Source organism: Amblyomma mixtum, chromosome 3 (genome assembly GCF_055824585.1).
Source record: "Amblyomma mixtum isolate Tamu chromosome 3, ASM5582458v1, whole genome shotgun sequence".
In the NCBI taxonomy this organism is placed as follows: domain Eukaryota; kingdom Metazoa; phylum Arthropoda; class Arachnida; order Ixodida; family Ixodidae; genus Amblyomma; species Amblyomma mixtum.
In genome coordinates, this window is record NC_143014.1 from 384,006,774 (window position 1) to 384,026,480 (window position 19,707).

The following is a 19,707-nucleotide window of genomic DNA, read 5'->3' on the forward strand; positions in this document are numbered from 1 at the left end:
TCGTAGTGGGGGCTCGACTCTTGCCCGGAATGTCAGACCTCGGGCTAGGGAATGAGCCTCCTCGTTGCCAGGGCGGCCATCATGTGCTGGCGTCCAGATGAGGGTGACGAGGCGCCGGGGCTGCCAGAATTGTAGTAAACGAGCAGCGGTGCTGGATATGTAGCCTTTCGAATAATTTAAAATTGAAGATTTGGAATCGGAGATAATTTTTGTGGCAGATGTATACATCTGCCAATTCTATAGAAATGAGAGCAAGCGCGATGGCTGCCTGTTCTGCCTCTGTGGTCGAATTGGTAATGATTGAGCTGGAGGTTAGAAGCTTTGCATTATTGTCGGCTACCGCCAGGGCCATACGGGAGCCTGTCGTATATTCCGCTGCGTCCACGTAGACCACCTCATGGTCCTCGCTATACTGTTTGTGGAGGGCCCGAGTCCTTGCTACTCTGCGTTCTCTGTCTAGCTCAGGGTGCTTGTTGTTGGGGATAGGGGTTACCTTGAGGTTAGACCGGAGGGTAGCAGAAAGAGCGACCCCCTCGGTAGGCTCTGGGAATGGGGGTTACGTTGAGGTTAGAGCGGAGGATAGCAGAAAGAGGGACCCCCTCGGTAGGCTCTGTAATTGGGGTCAGGCTCAACTGGGACAATAAAGTACGACCAGCCTCTGAGCTGGATAGACGGGATAGTTGTGCCATAAAGGTAGCTTCTTTGAGCTCCTCAAAGGTGTTTTGTACACCGACTTTGAGGAGTCGACCGTTGGATTGCTGGGGGGACGACGTAGAGCCGTTGTCGTGCAACTGCGTAGGAGCGCATTAACCCGGTCTCTCTCCTTTTGTTTGAGGGGTAGGTATGGAAGGGCATATGTGGTGCGGCTTATGATGTAAGCCTGGGTGAGGCGAGTCGTGTTTCGCTCGCATATGCCAGCCCTGCGGTTCGCTATGCGGCGAATCAGTCTAGTGGTGTGTTCAGCGTGTGTTTGAATTGTCTTTATGACTTCTCCGTGCGCACCGTGGGAGTGGAGAACCAGTCCTAGGACGCGGATTTTGTGTACTAGTGGGATGGGATGGGTACCTAGGCTGAGGGAGATGGGTGCATTGACTGAATCGTGTTGCTTGGGCCGGTAGAGGAAAAGCTCCGATTTTGAAGGGGAGCCGGTCAGGCCACGCTCCCATACATATGCGTCGATGGTGGTTAGTGCCAATTGTAGGTGTTCTTCTATTTCGGCATCGCTGCCATTGTTTGCCCAGACAGTGATGTCGTCGGCGTAGAGGCTGAAATGGATGTCAGGAATTTGAGCTAGCTGTTGTGGTAGGTCAAGAAGTGCTATGTTGAATAAAATAGGGGAGAGGACGGCTGCCGGGGGCGTACCTCGTGCTCCCTGCGTGATCCCTGGTAGGCTGTGGTCGCCGAAGGTAAGCGTGGCTGTGCGGTGGCTGACGAAGTCTGGGATGTAGTTGAAATCCTGGCGCCGACTCCCAGGGTCGTAAGGTTTTCTAGGATAGCTGAGTGTGTAAGGTTATCAAATGCCTTAGTGTGATCCACCCCTAAGATAGGTTTAGTGTTGGAGGTCTGTGAGTCGAGAATGTGATGTTTTAGCTGCAAGAAGTCGTCCTGTGTAGAAAGCCCTGGTCGAAATCCAAACATGCTAGTGGGCATGAGATTGTTGCTTTCAAAGTATTGACAAAGCCTGCGCTGGAGTACATGCTCCATGAGTTCGCCAAAAGAAGATGTGAGGGAGATGGGTCTGAGGATAGAAGTGAGCAGAGGTTTGCCAGGTTTAGGTATGAACAGCGCGAACGAAGACGAGCACAAAAGAAAAGAAAACGGACGACACAGCGCTGTGTCGTCCGTTTTCTTTTCTTTTGTGCTCGTCTTCGTTCGCGCTGTTTATTCAAGATGCTTAACCAGCTAGCCCGCCAAAACGTGTTAGGTATGAAGGTGACTCTCGCGTCTTTCCATTGTGGTGGGAGGGTGCCCAGTCGCCAGCACTCATTATAGTATTCTTTAAGTGCAGCAATGGATTGTGCGTCGAGATTCCCGAGAGCCTTGTTATGTACCCCGTCTGGGCCGGGGGCTGAGAACGTGTTAAGTGTCTGGAGTTCAGGCTGGACCTCTGCTTCTGTAATGGGTTGGTCAAGCTGGTCGTTAGGGGAGCCCGCATAATCAGGGTGGTGTGCAGGAGGGTATGTGGGGAAGTATTGATTTCGAAGTTCTTGGAGGAGGTCCGGTGGAGGTATATCAGAAGTATGTATGAGTTTGGTGAGGGCGTGTCTCTGGGCAGTCTTTGAGTGAGTGGAGTCTATTAAAGGGACAGTGAGGAGAGCTCTATTAATATTTTTTTTATAGCTAAATCCGATAGTTCGGCACTTCATGGCTCTGTTGCCACTTGGCTGGCAGCGAAAGATGCATTTATTTTTAAGAAATTTGGATTCGAAGCTGAAAAAGTTTTTCCCACCGCTCTGATTCAAACTTGGGATTCTCTTATGACGACACAGGACTAGGTGACGTGAAACATGACGTGAACAAGACGTAACCCAGACTCCGTGATTTCTGGCAGCCAGCACTGCGGCCTGGCAGCAGCCGAAAAGAAAGCTACCGGCCGGTCGCACGTTGAAGGCATCTATCGGCTATTGCGGCCGTCGCTACCGTCGCTTCGTTTACGTTTGCACCGGCGTTTTGCCAGCGCTACGATCGATCCCGTTCTCGAAGTCGTCAACGAACTTCAAGCAAATTGACACCTTTAGCATACCGTGTACCTTGTACCTACCTCCGGTGAGCAGGCGTTGATTGGTCCCAATGCTGCAGGCGCGCGCGTAGCTGGCGGGTACGTGGCGCCATCTGGCGACGTCAAGGAGATTTGCGTATGCATTGGCTGCGCCTCAGTGATTTGTGGTTTCTCGTGTTCTAGTGTTTCTCGAACCGTTTTTTCTAGCAACACTGTTTAGTCCTATGACGTCATCACCCTTGTACTTGCGACTTTGGCCTGTGGCGGCGATAGCTGTATTTTGGTTCTTGCTCTTTTCTACGTTACAAGAGCTTTGTTGTCAGTATGAGTGGTGGTTTTGTAATCAGGAGCTGGTATTCTGTCGATACAAACCAACTTCAATTTCTTCAAGAGGTTCCAGGTCTGAGGCAGACTCAAATTGCCATCAAGCTTGTTGGAGGGCTCTGGATTAATTTCGACCACCCGAGGATCTTTAACGTGCATTTACATCGCACAGCACACGGGCTCCATTTGTGTTTTCCCTTCATCGAAGCGCAGGCCGCCGCGGCTGGGTTCGAACCCGGTTACTGCTGCGGAGTAGCCGAGCACGCTAACCTCTGAGCAATCACGGCGGGTATCTACGGGTTGTGGGAAACGTGTTGTTGAAGAGAAGTTGCTTATGAGGCGATCTGCAACGGACAGCGCGAAAGTTTGTTGCAGTTTAACCCGAGACGTGATCGGTTGCGGTGATAGCATCGCGCCCTCGTGCAATAGCCAGCATAGCCGACCTCTTTGCTCCACCGCGGGTTTGAAACGCCCTCGTGGCAATATTAATCTATTGAACTCATGCGGGGTAACGGTGTCCGATATATTACGTTGGTTTTACCCTTCCGGTACTGTGTCAATTGACAATGGAATAGACGCTTCATTTGCAAACACCGCTCGCCTCTCTTTTTAGAACTGCCGGGCATAATTTCTTTAGTTATTGAGCAGCATAAAGAAGAACGTTAACACTGCATCTGACTGCCTTCTATCGACTTGATAGCGCTGTGCTAACGCGAAAGCGTTAAAGGCACCGGTGTCCTCGTCGGCGTTGTGAGCGAGAAATCACGGGCATGGCTCTGGCAGGTGGTTCCCAGAGAGCGACCTAGGAGGCGTATGGGCCACCTAGGTCACGTGTCCTTGTTGCGTCATCCCAATCTACCCGCCGTACAGTGAGCAAACTGCACACTGTGTTAGTTAAATTAATTATTGGTAGCTCTGGAAGAGCAACCTGTGTCCCACAAGGCCCATCGCTTAACCACTGCACCAGTGTGAGAGGAGCGGCATGAGGACTTCCAAGGATCTGTCAGTGTATAATAGTCAATGGCCTGCATATACGGGAATTAAACCATCATGCTATCTCGTCGTACTCTTAAGAGTAAGCTTAAGTGTCCCTTCCAATTTTTTTTTTGACGCGACAGCATTAAAGGTCCCGTTCGTCCAGCAACCCAGCGTCTGCATCGTTGACACTGGAAAATCCTGATTGGTCGAGAAGGTAGTGGAGTAGGAAAGTTATTTTGCTGATATTAAAAGCAAATTGGGTCAGTCGGAATCGAAACCGTCACTGAGCAACCTGTGATAAGTTCGATAAATACATGCCTTGTACGAGTATCTCCCACCGCACAGCAGGAAAATTACACGAGAGGACCACATCGCTAATGAGGGTCAATAATTATAGGCACTAAATAATGTGGACGACGATGTGCAATAAAGCAGTTTATGATTTCATCAAGTGTGTCGACGTCTGCAAAACGGTGCGCCATGGGACACCCTAGCGACCGTACGGACACTTTAACGCTATTACGTCGTACTATTAAGGTGAACTGAAGTTTCCCACTTTTTTCTTGTCAAGTAATAATCCTTAATCATGCCGAATATGCAATGCTAGATTAAATCTAAAGGAGCAGTTACCACCAGTAACGTGAATTGCAGCGAGGCATTCGCTAGCACGCAAATCTGAGGACTCGCGTCTACTTCACTCTGCCCAGATATTGGGGCCAGTGCCATGGTCCTACGCGCCCTGGGCACATGCGCGTAATATGAGGGCTGCGCGGTGGCCCTGAATCCTTGAACGGTCCAAAGTCGCTTGTATAATGTTACGAGCGCAGCAAATCTTCTGTATGCGCAGGGCCTACAGTTCCGTGGCTTCTGAAACAACCACACAATGCCTTTGCTACTCAAGAGGTTCAATATTACTATAGCTTCACGCCATCACACCGAACGATGCATTAGGCTGTAGCGAAGAAAAATGTGTCTCGGTGTCACACACGCATGCGCCACCCAATGCTTAGAGTCCTCGCACCTCTCCTCGTGCCCCTCTTTCTTTGCGCAACCCTTCTCACACGCTTTCCCTCTCTGTTCTTCGCGTAAGCCCAGGTACAGTTCCTATATCGTCATAACAGCAAAGGGCGCGTTGGAAGCTTTCTCACTAAAATCAACACAGGCTTCCAGAAAAAAAAAATAAAAACGCCCACCATACCTCTTCGTACCCAGTGCTTGATCTTCAGCAGTAATTAAAAACTAACGCCCGGTTTCATTTCTGAGAAGATTCGTTACCACAACACGATGTGGAACGTGCTGCTGAACGGCGTTCCAGAACTCGTCAACAACATGGTGTCGCCATCAAAGGAAAGGTCTACTCGTTCGACCCGTTCTACAACTACCACGATGACAGCGATGAACTCTTAGGCATCCGCTCAAGCGTATACATCTTCCACCCTGCAACTTGCAGGTGTGGTGTGCCGCTGTCTGTGCTGCACTCCGAAGGCGAGCCCATTAGCTTTAGCGACCACAGCGTTGTCGCCTACGGTGGCTGTGCCTACAAGGGGTGGAGCTCCTCGGCCATAAGGTCACGGATTGGCTGCTCATACCGGTTGTATACCCTCGCTATGACATGGAGCCGCCCGGAAATGTGCGGCCAAATGCCGACACTGAGCATCTCCTCTGCTTGTGTGCTGTGTCAACGGATGAACGAACATCTTTGATTTCTTGGACCCGGAATCCTCACACCGTGTATATTATCTTGACCTTGAGAACCTGACGTGGCATAGCGCTCCGACCAGTGCAGAGGCCCCGGCTAGCCGGTGCTTCCACACGGCGTCCGCAGTCGGAACACGAATGTATGTTTGGGGTGGCCAGGCGTTGGACACAGAGGTTGAACGCCTCGCTCAAAGAAGTCTCTGTTAGCCTAAGATAGCGCCCACTCCAAATTAGTAAAACGAGGAATAGTTTCTCTTTGCATTAGGTCGGCTCTAGAAAAACCTTGTCCACTCAAGATAAGTGAAAGCTTCCAGTATCAGATCGGAAGAGTTATGTAAGCAGGTTACCCATCGCAACTGGTCACCAGCGTGTCTGAAAGCCCCCTTCAAAAAATGAAGAAACCGGGCTACAAGCGTGACATTGGAAACAAACCTGTGCAGGTCATACCTTTCCTGCATGGGTTTTCACACAATTTGAAAAAAGTGGCTTCCAGGAACGGAGTGCAGCTGATTTTTTCAGCCCCCTGCAAACTGGCAAGTTTACGTCCGATGGTATCAGGAAAGCGGGTGAAAAAGGCCTGTACTGTCAAACATCAAACAGTGTTCACAAAGTGCACCACTAATGAGGTATACGAGATCCTTATGACGTATGGCAGAGTGTATGTGGGGCAAACGGGACAGTGTTTCAATGAGCGTGCCCGACAGCACAATATGACCTTAAAAAGCAAGACGGGAAGCAACCTACCTATACATTGCAGAAGGTGTAAAGATTGCTGTCCGCAATTTCACGATACCTGGTTTCTAGCCAGGGCAAAAGAAAGAAAAAGAAATTATTGAGGCTTTTTATATTCATCAAAAAAAAAGACAACTGCGTTAGCACGCCTTCTCTTCTCCTCACCTCAAAAGAAATAGCTTTGGACTCTCCAAGCACCAAGAGGTGGCTTGGAGAAGACTTCAAACCCATTCTTACCCGAACCCGTACATTTAAGCCCACATCTACCCCGATGTCATAGACCCCACCTGCAAACACTGCGGTAGCACTGCCACCCTCGATCATATGCTATGTGACTGCCCGGAGGATCCTCCTCCGGAAGCTCTTATAGAAGCTCCCTCACCAGACGCCTGGGAAGAAGTGCTGCGCAGCTCGGACACCGCCGTCCAGGCAGGAGCCATCGAGCGCGCCGAAGAGGTCGCCGCCAGCTATCAGCTAACGGCCACCTGGCCCTTCTGCTAAGCGTCCAAGAACCCTGCTTTTCCGACAATAAAGTTTTCTCTCTCTCTTTTTTGGACGGTGTCGTTTAGATGCTCTTTGGAAAGTCCGCTTGCTTCTTTCAATCGGTTTTATGATTGTTAAGATCTTAGCGTTGGTTCTTATCCTTATTCATAATCTTTCAACCTGCGCTGTCATTCACACTCGCAAGTTTATCAACCCTGCTTTTTGTAATAGCGACCTCCGTATGACCTGTGCTGTTATCACTCGTCCATCACCGCATTTGTTTTTAGTTTTTTGGCTATGTTCACGCACGCTCATGCAGCTCAGCGGCTATAAAAGAGCGCCTGGTTACGTTTTCCTGTTATTAAAGTTCGAAGTTGCGCCTCTTTCCTGTTCTATCTTTCCTTCCTGTTTCGTCTTTTTTTCGCGTACGACATTCTTACAAAACACAGAGGTCAACGACTTTTTCAACTATTACTGTTAGCCTCCATCTGTGTTTAGAGGTGTTTAGCTCACCGCGAGTAATATCCTATCAATATCTAGAACTTCGAACACAAAGTTACCCTCGGTGCAGTGGCGTAACAAATTTTGGCTATTTCGGCGGGTTACTTGTAATGGATCTGTTGCTTTGCCTGGGGCTTTTCGAAAGCCCAGTTATTTTGGCGAGGTGTGAGCAAAGTTTACAAGAGAATAAAGGGAAGGATAACTCACGCGATCAAATGCACTTGCCAGGCCGATTTGTGCCAGTGTAGTTGTTCGTGAGCGCCACTACAATACTTCAACACCTTATGCATTCGTTTTAAACTAAGCAACATGATTGAAGAGGTCCAATCAATTCAGGCATTGCAAGCTGTAGCCAATTTGAGAGAGCTGAAGCGAAAATCTTACAAACAGGGTGAGAAAACGTGAGAGCTTCGCAGCCATCTGCCAATCGCAGTTTTTCCTTTTCATGAGTGTTTGGTATTAAGAGATTACGACTTCTATCAAATGAATGCAGCAAAAATCAAACATCAATACTGGCCTTAAAATTTCGAATAGGACAAGTGATAAAACAGATTCAAATGTCTTGTAAAATTTTCCTGGGAGACTGGCAGGCACTGGGGTTTTAGAAAGCGGCAACCGACCAAATACACCCTATACTTCACCCAAGGTTAAAGAACCACTTATTATCGTGCACACATTTGCAGGAAGCACCATTATCATAGACACAAAGCGCGCCATTTGAGAATCAGGTCACGGTACCATCAGGGTAATCCGATACTATTACGCGTAAAGGTGAACGGCGAGCGAACAAGACATGCTATGACAACAAAGTTGCCAGAATGGAAAACAACAGCTAATAAGAGTACACACAAAGGTGTGGGAATAAAACATAACATGCGAAAGTAGATAGAGGAAATGAAAACAACAAGCAACCGGAGTGCAGGCGATTGGGAAAGAATAAAACATGATATACGAGATGTGAAAATGGAAACAAGCATGACGAGAGGGTAACAGCAAAAAGCACGTAGATGGGCGAAAAGAAGAAACACGGTAAAGAAATAAAAGCATGGCCAGAAATGGTTACAGACAAGCAAGGCGAGAACAGCCCGTGAAAAGTAGCGAAAACGTTTACAATCGGCTTGCCAGAAAAGCGATTTCTTTCGGCAGGAGCGAAATAGACGGCGTGCCGACACACTTGTCACTGGGTTTAGTCCTCTCAAACGCTTCTGCGACCACCATTTTTGTATTGTGTTTAGTTAACAAAAGCTCATGTTTTCAAATACAGGTTTGCAAGGAACCTTGCTTACCCTCATCCTTGCCTTTAAATTGCTTACAACGGTGTCATAAATGACCTCCTGGATTATTCTGTATTTGCAGCCTGTGTTCACATGCCCCTTCACTAAAACATATACCACTCTGTACAATGTAGAGCTGTCGGAATTCAGGGTAACTTTCTGCGCAACTCTTGAAACACACTTGCGAACTTCTTATCGTGCTTCTTGGTGCACTGCGGTCTATTCTAATTTACGTTAATCACAAACGGGCACATACTACGAAAATTACACAGCGGAGAGAAAACAATCTTGAGCGCTTGAAGGCTTGCCACTGTTTTGATGTTACGTGAAACGCGACAAATGTAGGGCATAAGCTCCACCGCTTCTTTCTTGACGGTCTCTTTCTGCTCGGTAGCGGAACGGAAGGGCCACAGTTCCTGATTGTAATTTTTTTATCTCTTGTATGATCAGAAGAATTTTTCCAAGGCGTTTCTGGCCATTTTTTTATTATGATTTTCCTTTCGCTTATACACCCGCTTTATGTTGTTACATTCCCATCATGCTTGTTTCCATTTTCACATGTCATATAGTATAATAGTCCTGCATCGCCTCCTTTACTCCGGTTGATCGTCGTTTCTAATTCGGCCATTCACGTAGCCGATCACGATTTATTCTCGCACCTTCGCCTTTACTGTTGATTGTGATGAATTTTTATGGCGCTAGGTCATCTGTGGCTAAATAGCCCCATGGCACAAAGCTGCTTTGTCTATTCAAGTTGGTGTCACAGACACATCTTCCGAACATTTCACACCAGCCATCGTGGGATGGCTTGTGGAGAATGTATCTGGCGTGCGCATTGCTCTGGAGCGCTCTCGCATCAGTATAAACAAGCTGTAAGGAAGCTTCAGATACAGTCCAGCATGCTGTCGACTGATTTAATTTGATTTGCACCAAATACGATCAGTTACTCAAGCTTTGACGCATACTATCACCTCAGCTTGAAGACAGATGCGGATAGGATGCTCCCAGATTGAAATTAGAATTTATATAGGAAAAAGAGAACCATAACTAGCAGGCTATAAAATCAGTGAACCTTTAAAGCAGCATCAAAGTTAAAGCAGACATGCGGAAATAAGTGATAACTGTTTGGTTTGTGCAGTCATCGCAAAAGATGCAAGTTGTTTCCGGACAAGAGCAGGAATCGACGCCTACCGACACATATCTCTATCCACCATCTCCTTTGAAAAGGATGACCAGCAGTGGCTACGCGGCTAACCACAATTTAACAGGGGTTCATACCGAAGTGGTGTTAATGCGACTTGCTTGAGGAAACCACCGGGCTGGAGGTGAATCGATTTCAGTGAATAACTCTTCGTTCAGAAAATTTGTTCCCTTTATTATTACGCAAACGTGGCGGCCCCGAGCGACATGAATATATAAAAACACTACCGACAAAACACTAGCGGGCACACAAGGAAGGCGTCCTGTGCGTATATAAGAAGAGTTTATTACTGCGTCAAGTAGTACTGAAGGAAGGCGTTCTTTGCGTACAAAAGAAGTGGTTATTTCTGCGTCAAGTAGCTGCGCCGAAATTGCATCATCACCGTACCACCAAGCTGGCTTCGCCGAAGGTACTCAATTAGCTTGCGATGAGGCATCTGCCATCGACTACGACTGGTGAGAAGTTATAGCGTAGACCATTTCTCTAATGAAGGGTGGTAAGGGGCGTAGATCCAGCCGTGCATCAATTACTGCAAGTAAGCACAGGTTCTGCAGTGTCGGTGCCAAGTGCAACACGTGGAGATCCGTCAGCGCCCTTCGCTCCTCAGCAACCTGCCTCTCATCCTGGTTGGGTGCCGGCCCAAAGCCGCCGAAGATAAACACTCTTTCACCCATCACTGAGCAGCCATGCCAGTACCTGGGAGACGGTGGAGAGCCACATGGCTTCACATCGGTCGAACACGACGTCACGGGGTCGTACTTGTGCATATCTGCCAAGTAGGTCCGCAGCAAATCGCTGTACCCTCCCAAAATGTACATTTCTTCGTTATACACGAAGGCTGAATGACCTCGCCGACACACAGGGGGAACGCCTTGTACCTGTGGGCGCACCCAGGAAAAGGTGGTCGTTTCAAAATAGTATAGGATGAGGGAAGGGTCTGCTGGGCTGCCGCCGAACACATACATGCGGGTCCCGATGGCAGACGCAGGTTGGCAGGCACGTCGAACCGGAGCCTCTCCGCTGCTGGGGACACGATGCCACTCTAGGGTATCCAAGTCAAGGACCTGCATATATGGCGAAGGATCCCAGTCACTGAAGATATATTTGCGGTGACCCACTACACAAGCTGTTCTGCCGTACACCGATGATTGTACCTCACCGAACACCGCCATACGGCTGCATGCCATCGTGTTTGGGTCGAAGCGATAAAGAACACTTGGAAATGGCCAGTAGGGCGGACCGCCCCACAGATACGCGCAGTAGCCGTACGCTACAACTGTAGGGAGAGAAATGGGAATTGGCCCGGCGTCGGGAAGTAGCGTCTCCACCACATCCCACCGCTGCGATGCGGGGTCGAAGATGAACACGTGGACCAAGTTCCATGCCGTGTGGCAACTCTCGAACGAGTAGACCTTGCCGTTGATGAGTGCAGCCCTGTAGGTGACATGCTCTGGAACGCCGTTTAGCCGCACCGTCCACATCCTGCAGAGACACCTGCTTCTGTAAGAAACAAGGGCCGGTCATTCCAGTGATGGTGGCGGCATCATGCGGCTTTTTTCTCAAGCAGCGATATGGTGATCGGATTACCGGATATGGTGATCGGATTACCAAGATTAAAAGCGCTAAAACCCGTTATAAAGTGCACATAAGTGGTCAGGAGGGCTCTCCCTTTAGGCGTTTGTTTCAGAGCGATTTACTTTTTTGATGCCACGAGATATGTGGTTAACGCTTTCCAATCGAGAATTTTGTTCAGTTGATTAGTCATGCCAGTCGCTTTGATAGGGATTGAATATCTTCCGGCCTTAAAAAGAAACGTGAGATATATATTGCTTAAATCCCGCGGTACTTTTTTCTTTCGTTTCGCGCACGTTTTGTTGCTGTCTCATAATCTAGCAGGTGCTTGGTATAGGTGTCATGCAGCTCTGGTCTATTCACATCGCGAGCAACACGCACTTTGTTCAACCTTGCCGCGATGGTGAAAATGTGGTGTGAATCGTTCGCATTTCACATTTTTATTTCCTGCTCGGGCAAGAAATGTCTAAGGGGCCTGAATACCTGCAGCTGTTTCTGGTGAAATATAAAATGGTGATTTGGTCACTTTGCCTTCTATATATACCTCTAAATACGTGGTTTTGGGGAAAGGAAGTGGTGTTATATCTGTCTCACATATCTCGGTGGAAGCCCCAACCGCACCGTGACGGAAAGGACGAAGGCGGCAGTGAAAGAAGAAAGAGAGAACGAGAGGCCGTAGTGGAGGGCTCCCGATTAATTTTTACCACCCGAGGACCTTTAACGTGCATTTACATCGCACAGCACACGGGCTCCTTTTGTGTTTTCCCTTCATCGAAGCGCATGCCGCTGCGGCTGGGTTCGAACCCGGTTACTCCTGCTGAGTAGCCGAGCACGCCAACGTCTGAGCCACCACGGTCGGTATGTACCGGTTGTGGGAAACGTGTTACGAGCGCTACGCCGCAGGTGGAAGTTCATCAGCGCGAAAGTGTGTTGCAGTTTAACACGAGACGTGATCGGTTGCGGCGATAGCATCGCGCCCTCGTGCAGTGGCCAGCGAAGCTGACCTGTTTGCTCCGCCGCCGGTTTGAAACGCCGTCGTGGCGATTAATCTATTGAACCCATGCGCAGTAACGGTGTTCGATAAATTGGTTTGGTTTATGGAGTTCAACGTCCCAAAGCGACTAAGGCTATAAGAGACGCCGTAGTGGAGGGCTCCGGAAATTTCGACCACTTGGGGTTCTTTAACGTGCACTGACATCGCACAGTACACGGGCCTCTTGAATTTCTCATCCGAAGAAATTCAACCGCAGCGGCCGGGATCGAACCCGCGTCTTTTGGGTCAGCAGCCGAGCACCATAACCACTGAGCCACCGCGGCGGCGGTGTTCGATAAATTAGGTTGGTTTTACCCTTCCAGTACTCCGGGAATGGACAAAGGAATAGACGCTTCATTTGCAAACCCCGCTCGCCTCTCTTTTTTGAACTACCGGGCATAATTTCTTTAGTTATTGAGCAGCAGAAAGAAGAACGTTAACACTGCATCTGACTCCCTTCTATCGACTGGATGGCGCTGTTTTAACGCGACAGTGTTAAAGGCCCCGGTGTCCACGTCGGCGTTGTGAGCGAGAAATCACGGGCATGGCTCTGGCAGGTGGTTCCCAGAGAGCAGCCTAGGAGGCGGATGGGCCGCCTTGGTCACGTGTCCTTTCTTGCGTCATCAAAACCTTCCCACCGGATAGTGAGGAAACTGCACACTGTGGCAGTTAAATAAATGATTGGTAGCTCTGGAAGAGCAACCTTGGTCCCACAAGGCCCATCGCATAACCCCTGCACCAGTGGGACAGGAGGGGTATGAGGACTCCCAGGGATCTACCAACGTAAAATAGTGAATGGCCTTCTGCATATATGGGAATTAACCCATCATGCTATCTCGTCGTACTCTTACGGGGGAGCTCCCCACCAATTTTATTTTGTTTACTCAACAGCATTAAAGGTAGCCGTTCGGCCGGAAACGCAGCGTCAGCATCGTTGACACTGGAAAATCCTGATTGGTCGAGAAGGTAGTGGAGTAGGAAAGCTATTTTGCTTATATTAAAAAGCAAATGGGGTCAGTCGGAATCGAAACAGCCAGTGAGGAACGTGCGTTAAGTGCGATAAATAGAGGCCTTGTACGAGTACCTCCCACCGCACAGCAGGCAAATTACATGAGAGGACCACATAGCTATAATGAGGGTCAATAAATATCGTCACTAAGTAATGTGGACGATGATGTGCAATAAAAGAGTTAATGATTTCAACAAGTGTGTCGATGTCTGCAAAACGGTGCGCCAGGGAACACCCTAGCGACCGTATGGACACTTTAACGCTATTACGTCGTACTATTAAGGTGAACTGAAGTTTGCCAGTTCTTTTCCTGTCAAGTAACAATCCTTAATCATGCCGAATATGCAATGCTGGATTAAAACTAAAGGAGCAGTTACCGCCAGTAATGTGAATTGCAGCGAGGCATTGCGAGGAGGCACATAGATCTGAGGACTCGCGTCTACGTCACTCCGTCCAGATACTGGGACCAGTGCCATGGTTATACGCGCCCTGGGCACATGCGCGTAATATGAGGGCTGCGCGGTGGCCCTGAGGCCTTGAACGGTCCAAACTCACGCGCAATAAAGTTTTCAATCCACCATGGGGGCGCAAGCATTTGGACGTCCGGATTTGAGGGGTCCTGTCGCGTAGCGCGTTTGAGGTCGGCTTTCCTATTGCATTGACCCCTTTTCCATCGGCCGTATGTTACCTGGCTTTGGCCTCCCCCTGATGTCAAGTGGCCCAAGCCCGAGCCTGCCTCCTGACTCCATCCACGGCTGCCCAATGCTGATGTTAGCATTCATTTGTTACCTCAGCTGCCCGTCTATATAGGTCTTCTTAGACTCCGCGCTTGTTTTCGCAATCTTACGAGCACAGCAAATCTTGTGTGTTCGCAGGGCCTGCAGTTCCGTGGCTTCTGAAACAAACACACAATGCCTTTGCTACTCAAGAGGTTCAATATTACTATCGCTTCACGCCATCACACCGAACGATGCATTAGGCTGCAGCGAAGAAAAATGCGTCTCGGTGTCACACACACATGCGCCACCGAATGCGTAGCACCCTACCTGCTCTCCTCGTGCCCCCCTTTCCTTGCACAACCCTTCTGACATGCTTTTCCTCTTCTTCTTCGCGTAAGCCCAGGAACAGTTGTTATATCGTCATAACAGCAAAGGGTGCGTTAGAAGCTTTGTCACTAAAATCTACACAGGCTTGCACACAAAAAAATAAAAACGCCTACTATACCTGTTCTTACACAGTGCTTGCCCGAGAGCAGGAAGGAAAAACTAACGCCCTGTTTCATTTCTGAGAAGATTCGTTACCACTGCACGATGTGGAACATGCTGCTGAACGGCGTTCCAGAACTCGTCAACGACATGCTATCAAAAGAGTAGAAAACTGAGCTGGTTGGTTCGTACTTCTTGGTGGGAACAGCGGAAATAACAAAATGCACACACAGAAAGGAACACACAGAACGTAGACGAAGCTGACTGTCAACTAAAATTTTATTGGAAAACCCGCGCTTTTTATTTCCTTGTCAAAAAGATCTTGCTTTTATCTCCCGTGGGGTTCGTTCAAGAAGGAAATTTCTTTTCTTGATAGAGAGATTGATGGTGTACTAACGCGCCGCTGTCCTGTTTCCCGTATCGCCAATGTCTCAAGGATCCCACGTATCACTTGGTCTGCATACCTTTTCATGACTTGAACTTTATGCAACTTGGGCTCACACTTGCGCACTTTTTTTCCTTTTCTGTTTTCTTTACAATCTCTGGAATGCAGGGCTATATTGCTGTTTGGAGCACCTGATAGCGATGATGCATGTTCTCTTATCCTATCATTAAGGCACCTTCCCCTCTGCCATATATATTGTTTGCCACAGGCCAGAGGCAGTTGACAGTCAGTTTCGTCTACGTTCTGTGTGTTCCTTTCTGTGTCTGCGTTTTGTTATATCTGCTGTTTGTTGGTTGGTTTATGGGGTTTAACGTCCCAAAGCGACTAAGGCTATGAGAGACGCCGTAGTGGAGGGCTCCGGAAATTTCGACCACCTGGGGTTCTTTAACGTGCACTGACATCGCACAGTACACGGGCCGCGAATTTCTCCTCCAAAGAAATTCAGCCGCCGCGGCCGGGATCGAACCCGCGTCTTTCGGGCCAGCAGCCGAGCACCATAGCCACTGAGCCACCGCTGCGGCTTATTTCGGCTGTTCCCACCAAGAAACATGCTGTCGCCATCAAAGGAAAGGTCTACTCGTTCCACCCGTTGTACAACTACCACGATGACAGCGATGAAATCTTAGGCATCTCCTTAGGCCTATACATCTTCCACCCTGCAATGTGCAGGTGGGGTGTGCCGCTTTCTGTGCTGCACCCAGCAGGCGAGCCTATTAGCTTTAGCGACCACAGCGTTGTCGCCTACGGTGACTGTGCCTACATGTAGGGGAGCTCCTCGGACATAAGGTCACGGATTGGCGGCTTATACCGGTTGTATACCATCGCTATGACATGGAGCCGCTCGGAAATATGCGGCCAAATGCCGACACTGAGCATCTTCTTCTCTGCTTGTGTGCTGTGTCAACGGATGTACATCTTTGATTTCTTGGACCCGGAATCCTCACACCGTGTATATTATCTTGACCTTGAGAGCCTGACGTGGCAGAGCGCTCCGACCAATGCAGAGGCCCCGGCTAACCGCTGCTTCCACACGGCGTCCGCAGTCGGAACCCGAATGCATGTTTGGGGTGGCCAGGCGTTGGACACAGAGGTCAACGACTTTTCAACTCTTACTGCTAGCCTCCCTCTGTGTTGAGAGGTGTGTAGCACACCACGAGTAATATCCTATCAATATTTAGAACTTCGAATACAAGGTTACCCTCGGCGCAGTGACATGACAAATTTTGGCTATTTCGACGGGTTACTTGTACTGGATCTGTTGCTTTGCCTGCGGGCTTTTCGAAAATGCACGTATTTTGGCGCGGTGTGAGCAAAATTTGTTGGGCCGTAGGTAACTGCGCTTTGGAAATGCTAAAAACTGATATGGACAATACCTAAAGTGAACACGTGCCTTTCAATTAAGAGAGACTAGCACTAAGAGATAAAAAAAAAATTGGCGAGCGCTTCTCTTTGGTTAAGCCTGGTAGGTTGCGCAAGCAGGTGTTTTATACTGCATATGCAGCGCCTTAAGCGGGAGGAGCGCGGCGCGCCTTGCCAAGCGGCCGCCGTTGCTCGACGAGCCGAGTTGTAGCCCGTCTCTCGCTCCTGGCATGACGTCACGCCGTCACGTACTAGGCATGGTATGACGTCAGAGGTTATTCTAAAGGTCAAACGTTACAAGTGGCCGCCGCTACGGGAAAGGCCGTTCTTGGGAGTAGTATTGCTTTCGAAATAAAATTTGGCAGTGGTTTAGCTCTGGTTAAACCAGGTAAATTGCGTTAGGAATGGTGCGCGCGTTATTCTGGTGATTCTTCGGCGCGTTGCCTTCGGCTGGTAGCATTGCGGCGTTCCTGAGCAGTCAGGTGTTGAGATTCATCGGCGACCGATCACCTCGAACAACTCTGCGAGGTAGAACGTTGTCGCCGAGCTGCATCCTTAGCACCACGCTTTGCAAGACGTTCTTCAAGCCGTTCTGGCGTCTCTTGTGCACATTGCGCTTTCTCGCTTCTTCCTGTCGCTGCCACTTCTCCTTACAGAACTGCATAGCAAAGCATTCATGCCAAGGCAAGCGCGCATTTATAGACGCTTTGCAGCGCGGGAGCATGGGCGCTGCCATATTTGGTCAAGTGACCATTCCGCCACGCTGCCAGGGAGTCCACAGAACGCCATCGCCCGTTCGGCTGTAGGCCTTGCTCATCAGTTAATTCGTTTTTGAGGAAAAGAAATGTATCTCTTTCGCATATCTCGGTGGCCGCCTTAACCTCCCCGTCACGAGAAGGCAGGAAGATGAGAGTGAACGAAGACAACGTATTCACTAGACGCGCCTTTGTTCATTCGAAACTATCCAGCTGGCATAGCGGAGTGGTTAGCGTGCTCGTCTCGCACTCCGGAGACCCTGGTTCTATTCCCCAATTCGACCAATTTCCGGTGTTAGTTATTTATGTGGTCTGATTAGAAATTAATCTAATTGCTTCACCGATATAATTCGAATGCCATCGATGCACTCCGCGCCAATGCTGCTAACGCCGGCTTCGAAGGCCAGAAGTGGCGGCCCTCTATAGTGGCGCCATCTGTCGTAGACAGAGCAACCTACTCGGCGCCGCTGCCGTGCGGAGTGCCGACGGTGTTGCCATCTGGTGGAGCGCGGCTGAAGCAACGCTGTTCACGGTCAAGGTTCAAGGCGAAACCTACAGTAGTATTGCTAACGCAATAAAATTAATTAGTCAATTTCAGCTATGCTCCTAGTCAATTTCAGCTATTTTGGTTAGAGCATTTTAGCTCTTTTCGGACAGGCTACCGCGCTGAGAATGCTAAGCCGTAAAGACCACTCCTACTGAAAAAGGCCGGTTTTAAAAATTGCGGGATAATCATCCGGCATACGCCTAACATGGTGATGGAACACATTCAGGAGAGTTTAACATGCCCAACGCTTTCCTTTTTTTGTTTTTATGGTAATAAAGATTACAATTTGGATTTCGTCGCGTATGGAATTTTTTTCTTTCTTTCGGGGCCACCCACTGGATACATGGAATAAGAAGACCTGTACCCACATAGCATGTTCGGCTTTCGAGCGAAGCTATCCACTCAAGATGTTCTCCTAGAGATCATGGAAGAGGTCCTCAGTAACATCCCGTACAACGGAGAAAACAAAATTACGAGGAACTTTAGCGGCTAAAGTGGTGAAAGGCAAAAGCCTGAGTGCTGCATTCTGCTACGCGATTGTTCACTTCACATTTTGTGGGTGCATTAATTAACTCCAATTATTGACGATTAAGCTTCGCCTTTAGGAGTGAAACGCGACAGCGTGTTGTAGCGCTGCCACGGAGTCCAAGGAACGCCACCACCCGTTCGGCCCGACGCGTTGCCCTTTGAACGCAACGCTTTTTGAGGAAAGGAAATCGGGTTGTAATTCTCTGTCATCTCGGTGGACACCTGAGCCGCACCATAAAGGAAGGGAGGAAGTGTGCGTGAAAGAAGAAAGAGGGGCCGTAATGAAGAAAATGAAAATTGTATTTGAGGAAAGGAAATTACGCATTAACTGTCTCACAAATCTCAGTAGGCACTAGTCGAAAATTGTATTTGAGGAAAGGAAGTTGCGCAGTAACTGTCTCACATATTTCGGTGGACACCCGTCAAAATTCGCGCGCGGTGACGTCACGACAACTTGGACCAATGTGAAACGCGGACAATTACGCCTTGGTCGTCGGTAAATTGGTTTTCGGGGAAAGGAAATGTATATCTCTCTCATATCTCGGTGGACACCTAAACCTCGCCGTAACGGGAAGGGAGGAAGATGGGAGTGAACGAAGACATCGTATTCATTAGACGCATCTTTGTTCTTTCCAAAGCATCGAGCTGGCATGGCGGAGTGGTAACGTGCTCGACTCGCCTCTGGAGACCAGGGTTCGATTCCCAAGCTCGGCCAGTTTCTTACTGGATTTTATTTATTTATTTGGCCTGACTAGAAAGGTTAGACTAATTGGTTAAGTAAGCAATTAACTAAACTCAGTCAAACTTAGTTGGAGAATCACTATACGATCCCTTTAATTGGTTGCATGGTAGCCAAAGTACAATTGGCCCCGTTTGAAATTCGCGCACTCTGACGTCACGACCGTTTTGACCAATTGAAAAGCGTGACATTTCTGTCGACAGCTCCTGCTTACAACGATGAGGCATTAAAGGCTTCCCCCTTAATAATCCTGGCGCTGGACGTGAAAGGGGCCTTCGACAACGTAAGCCACGAAGCCATCATGAAGGAGGTGAACGACCTCAACAGCGGTGACAGAATGCACAGCTGTGTTAAGGCCTTTCTATCCAACCGCACGGCTACGGTGGGACTGGGCGACCTACGCAGCGTCAAGTTCCATACCCCCAACAAAGGAACGCCGCAGGGATCGGTCATCTCACCCATACTTTTTAACATCGCTATTATCGGGCTGGCCCGCAGGCTTGAAAAAATCGAAGGCATCCAACACGCCATCTACGCCGACGACATCACAGTCTGGACCAACCAGGGCTCGCTCAGCCATAAGGAAGAATGCTTGCGGGTGCCTG

General features: G+C 49.0%; 1 pseudogene; it reads left to right on the forward strand.

Moving 5' to 3' along the window:
• Window positions 1-19,403: 19,403 nt before the first annotated feature.
• LOC149357067 (uncharacterized) overlaps window positions 19,404-19,707 on the forward strand; it is a 35,807-nt pseudogene continuing 35,503 nt past the window's right edge.